We start from the raw sequence: 5,762 nt of genomic DNA on the forward strand, positions 1-5,762 counted from the left end.
CGCAGGGTGCCAGGTTTCCTCCTCAGGGGAGCTCCCTATTTTTGGCATTGGGACCAGGGCAGGTGTGGACCCGAAGCTGATCCTAGTTCATAGAAAATTCAGGTTAGAAGGGGGCCTAGGAGGCCTAGTCCAACCCCCTGCTCACAGTAGGGCTGGCCCCAGCTACATCATCCCAGCCAGGGCTTTGTCAAGCCTGGTCTTAAAAATCTCCAAGGATGGAGATTGCACAGCCTGTCTGGGTAACCTACTCCAGTGCTTCACTGCCCTCCTCATGAGACGGTTCTTGCTGATATCTAACCTAAACTTCCCTTGCTGCAACCGGGGATGGATGCTCCTTGTTCTGTCACCTGCTACCACTGAGGACAGTGATGGCAGACAACCTCCATCTCCTTGTATAACCTCCCTGCTGGTAGTTGAAGGCTGCTGTTAAATCTCCTCTCGGTCTTCTGTTCTGCAAGCTAAGTCCAGCTGCCTCAGCCTCTCATTGTAAATCCTGTTCCCCAGCCCTCTAACTATTTTCATGGCCCTCTGCTGGACTCTCTCCACTGATCTCTACCCCATGCTGATGACCCTATCAGTTGATTGTCAAGCTCAGGATGGGGGTGCTACACGCTCTACGAATGGCCCCATGCAAAGGAGCCACAAAACTATTACCCCTATCTTACAGGCCACCTTTGTGCCTGGTTTGCCACCTTACGGTGGCGTTGATTGACTGAAGGTGTAGCACTGTTGTTATTCATGGTGCGATTGACATCTGAATCGCATCTTTAATGTCGCATTAAAGGGCCACAGTCCCCATACCAGATCAAAAAACTAAGGGCATTTATACACATGGGGGGAGGGGGGTGGCAGTTCAATTAGAGCAGCTTTGAGATCCATTCTAATTAAAGCACCTGGAGTATCTTGTGAATCATCATCCCCATGCTTAAAAATGGCAGTGCAGGCATTGGAAGCACCCCTGCTGCCATTTTTAACCAGAAAAACGCTGATACACGAGACATGAGGCTGCTAGAGTGCAGTAATTACCTCACTGCAGGAGCCTCAATTAATCAAGTCTGCCCCAACACACTGTAATTTACAGCGTATTGAAGCAGCGTCGTTGCTCGTGTATAGGCACTCTGTGTAGAGTAGGAGCAGAAACTTGCTTGAACAAGATTGAAACCAACATCCCCAAATCTTAATGACGTTAGGGTTTTGGTTCACTGAGTTGATACCTTATGTACCCTGGTAAGATGTCATCACCTTTTTTTTTTTTTTTTTCCCCACTTTGTTTTGGTTTAAAACATTGCAGTTAGGGGGAGAGAAGTTTCAAATGCCCTTTAAGATACTGGTATAAGTTCTGTTGTAGCCGTGTTTTAGCTCACTCCAGGATGTGCACACAGCTGTACCCACAAAGTATATGCACACAAGATGGCTATGGCCCGGGGTCCCTTTGTGCCCTGTGCTGGTGCCTGCAGGGTTCTGGGCAGGCTGCCAGAATGCTGTGCCGATGCAGTGTTTGTAGCCCCAGGTCCTGTCACCAGCCTGGAAGGGGTGCATTGGACAGATGCACACAAAGCAAGGGTGGCACTGCTCTGAAATTGTTCCTGAGGCACAGCGGCCATAAGGAACATGTCCAGGAGGGAGCTGGAGAAGCTGAGATGACAAGTATGAGACCACTTGTTCTCCCTGGCACAATGATTCTCCCCCTTGTTGGGCTTGAGGCCTTCCTCTGACTCCTTTTTTCTTTTCTTTTTTTAACTGAGCAGCACCCCATTTCAAAAACTAACTTATGTATTACGGTGCCTACCTCCTTGCAGACAGGCCAGCAGTGGGGGCCAGGGATTGGCTAGTCGGAAACCAGCCTGAACTTGCACAGACTGCGTTATTTCTTTGCACCTTGTACGCACCTTGCTTATCACCACACTTTGCAGCACCCTTTTCTATCTGGTTGAGAATTGCTGCTCTAGATCAACATGAATGCTCAGTGTTACAATTTACAACAGCAGGAGTGAGAATTTTACACATTACTAGCATTAAGAAATGACAGGCCACATGGAGCAAGCTGCTGCATATACTTAAGATGCCAGCCATCTTGAGCAACTAGGTCAGGTTTTAGCAATGAAAGACTACAGTGTATTTCAGCGACAGCTTTAAGGCTGTGTTCAGACTGCCACATGCCAGGGCAGGAGATCTAGTGCCGAGAATGGCAACATCACATCTGCTCTTCCCTCTTGATTCTGATCATAGTTTTTGTTAGCTCTTGTTCTTACCTTGAGCTTAGGTTGGTAAAAATTGATCCAAGTGTGAACCTTTCTTAGGGAGCTTAAAGGCTGCTAAAAGCAAACTTGTACAGCTCGAAACATAGGTGCAAGACATCAATTGCTTGCAAAATCTAGTGGCAAAATGTTTTAGTGTGGCTTTTATTTGTTTCTTAATAACCCAGCCATATTATATTGACATATACAGGTTTCCCTCAATTTATGTGGCAGAAGTGTTCCCAGGGAATGGCACATAAAGCAAACCCTCTTTACAATGAAGCAGATAGGGATGCATTCCCAGGGCAGTGAGGGAGGGAGGGAGTTGGGGCTAGGGAAGGGGCAGGGACACAGGTGCAGTGCAGCCCAGTGGCTGCAAGCAGCTGCTCTAGGAGTGGCCGATGCAAGTGGCTTGCAGCTGCTGGGCTGTGCCATGCCCCAAACCCCTGGGGCTCTGCTTCCCCTGGTGCATTGAACCCCCCCAGTATGGTGCAGCCTAGCAGCTGCAAGCAGGCAATGTCCACCGCTGCCAGGGCCGCTGCAGGCTGGGAGGGCAGGTTGCAGGGGCCTATGGCAAATTTTGGGGTGGCAGCAGCCCCCCTCACAATGCCATAGCCCACCCTGAGTGCCAGGAAGAGCCTGGTGCTGTCTCCAGCCTGAGTCTGCAGTGGCCACTGGCCCCATCCTGCTGTTGTGCGGCTGCCTGCCCCTGCTGCAGCCCTAGTAGCAGTGGATGTCACCTGCTTGCAGCTGCTGGGCTGCACTGTGCTGGGGGGTTCAGAGCATGGTGCCCCAGGGGAAGCAGAGCCCCAGGGGGGTTTGGGGCATGGCGCAGCCCAGCGGCTGCAATCTGCTTGGATTGGCCACTCCCAGAGCAGCTGCAGCAGGGGTGGGCAGCCGCCTGCAGCCAGACCAGAGCAGGCTGGGGCTGGTGGCTGCACCAGGCTCTTCAGGGGCAGGTGAGTAGGGCCTGGCCCCACGGCCCTTTCCCCTCCCCTCACCCCTCCTTCCACTCCCCTCACCCCTCCTTCCACTCATGGCCCTTTTCCTTCTCTCATAAAGTCAGACTTACTTGCTTGGGGAAGGACGAAACACACCTATGCCGGTTGCATATATGCCAATTTATCTCACATATAACAAATTTTGGGTACAAAAGGGTCATTGCACAAGAGCAAATGCACATAAATCAAACCAGCATAAATCAAGGGAAATCTGTACCATATATTAAAGTCCATATTATAGTTTGGCCTTAGGGACTGAACTTTAAAAGATAATGGAAGCATGGGAAATAATTATACACTTGGAACTGGGCCCAACGCCCATTTAATATAGTACAGTACTATTCAGTTTTTGATCCCATCAAATTTCACTGCTGATATTTCTTCTTTTATGTGCGTTTGTTTGCATGGCTGCTGGTGAAACAATAAAGGAGTGTAGGCTTGCTAGGCCATCAAGGCTTAGTCCCCTGTGCTTGCAGAGGGGACTTGCAAGAAATTCTGAAAATTGTCATTTCTTCAAACCCTCTACACAACTACCAGACACAGTGGCTAAAACAGCAATAACAACCTGTAGGTAAAAGCAAGAGTGAGGAGATCACTCCCCTGCTGCTGTAATGATGACGTATTAATTGGTTAATAGAATAAACTAGGAAAAGGCATGGGTGAAGGCAAAAGCCAATGTCTGCCAGTCTGATCAAGGGAAAAAAATCCTTTGTGAAGTCAGAGCTTCTCCTCTTTCCAATTCTATGTGCCATTTTCTCAGCCTCCCATCTTTTCCTGTCTTCCATTAATTTTCCAATCACACATCATGCCAACACTGACTGTTCTGCTTTTGTTTCTTCCTTTCTTCTGGGTTTTTGTTTTGTTTTTTTTAAGTTCTCAAGAATTCTCTCCTAACTGTTTCCTTTCCTGGGTGTGTCCCCACAAGTATACACGTACAATTTGCGGTACTGCAAACCTGTTGCAGCACCACAGACCACACGCACATATTCACACATTAGCAGTGCAGCATTTTTTTCCTGGTGTCAAAAACCCCCCAACTTCATTAAATACACCAAAAAAAGCAGGGCAGTGCACATGGCTGGAGTGTGTGGCACTTGAAACTGGAGCCTGGCTGATCAGAGCCACGCTCTGGCTACTAACCACGCTCTGTGTGCCCAGATTGCCACTGCTGCAGCCCTGGGAGACTCCCAAGACCCCAGGTAAGGCTGCTGGGGCCATCCCAGGTGCTGGCTTCAGCCTCCCCTACTCCACCGAGGTCAATTTGCCGTGTGCCAGAGCACATGTGCAGGAGCGTGCATGCCTAGGGACACCTAGCAGTGGCACAAATATGTGCTGCTGGTATTTGTGCCTAGGAAAATGGATGTTCCCACTTGTGGGGACTTATCCCCTGTGGCTGTGCATTGACCCTCCCTTTGGCTGAGAAACTGAACACTGTTGTTCCTTGGTTTGTTGATATCCATTAGGTGTCATGAGGTCATCACTAGAGAGTGAGTGAGCACCCTTACAGCACCATTCATATGTGTTCACTGCTTTGGGGGCCTCTGGAATAAGTGAGGGATTTGGTCCTCAATTCTAAAATAATTCCACCACTAGGCTATTGGACTGTTGTGGTAAAATATATTCCCTGCAAGGCATACTGGTTCCTTGAGCTGCTTCCTTTCCAGCAGGTTCCTTCCATTTTCTCTATTCTCGTGAAGCTCTAGGTAATTTTTTTTCTGTCTGTTGTTTAAAAAAGAAGTTTTGCCATTAATCTATCACTGCTCTGACTGCTAAGGGTGCGTCATGTGCTCATAGCAAGTGCTCATAGCGCTTCTCTGGCAATGCTTGCAGAAAGAATAGAGAGAGACTTATGTGAGCTTTATTCTGCTGTTCTTGTTGTATTCTGGAGGAGCTGCTGAACTTTGGAATTTTCTCCCATTGCTTTGGAGGAGTGCATAAATTAATCTCCTTTTCTTTTCCTCTCTTCTTCCCTCCCCCAACCAGCTGGATGGTCATTCTCTTGCTTCAGCATAGAACACTTCCCCTGCAGCTGTAGAAATGCTGTGTCATTGCCAGTAACATAGGCACAATTCTTCTTAACAGGATTTTCCCACATAGGCAGGACACAGGAGCAAGTTATGTCCTGTCGTTTTTTCAAAAAGAAGCAATACAAAATACAGTTTTTAGATGTGATTAGGACACTAAGGTTGTCATTATGTGATTATTTTCTCAATTTTTAACTTATCCCTTGAGTGGAGCTAAGCAGTAGAAACTAAAGGAGATGGTTTCTTACCTACAGGTTTTAATTATGTGGGTCTAACTTTACTGGAAGCCATCATCACGTCATTTCTTGAGCAGGGACCAGATCAGCCCCTCCACTGGGCCCCCCTCAGGCCCCAGGAGAGGCGCACCTAGGCCAAGGGTCAGGGAGGATCCAGTCAGGGAACTTCTGGAAGGACTGGATGTATTTAAATCAGCTGGTCCAGATGATTTCCACCCCAGAGTGCTGAGGGAATTAGCTGAGGTCATTGCGGGACCCCTGGCA

At 48.5% G+C, this 5,762-nt stretch overlaps 1 protein-coding gene and 1 long non-coding RNA gene across 2 annotated transcripts in view; one reads left to right on the forward strand and one right to left on the reverse strand.

The window, feature by feature from the left end:
• RAB33B (RAB33B, member RAS oncogene family) overlaps positions 1-5,762 on the forward strand; it is a gene marked incomplete at its 5' end in the record, with an annotated part of 21,656 nt that overhangs the window by 11,017 nt on the left and 4,877 nt on the right. The window lies entirely within an intron of this gene.
• LOC109301166 overlaps positions 5,389-5,762 on the reverse strand; it is a 3,336-nt gene continuing 2,962 nt past the window's right edge. Inside the window, exon 2 of the long non-coding RNA XR_002098456.1 lies at positions 5,389-5,566. This is a non-coding gene — a long non-coding RNA (uncharacterized LOC109301166). The remainder of the gene's footprint in view (positions 5,567-5,762) is intronic.

This window comes from Gavialis gangeticus, unplaced genomic scaffold (assembly GCF_001723915.1).
Source record: "Gavialis gangeticus isolate Ggan-Ray unplaced genomic scaffold, GavGan_comp1, whole genome shotgun sequence".
NCBI lineage: Eukaryota > Metazoa > Chordata > Crocodylia > Gavialidae > Gavialis > Gavialis gangeticus.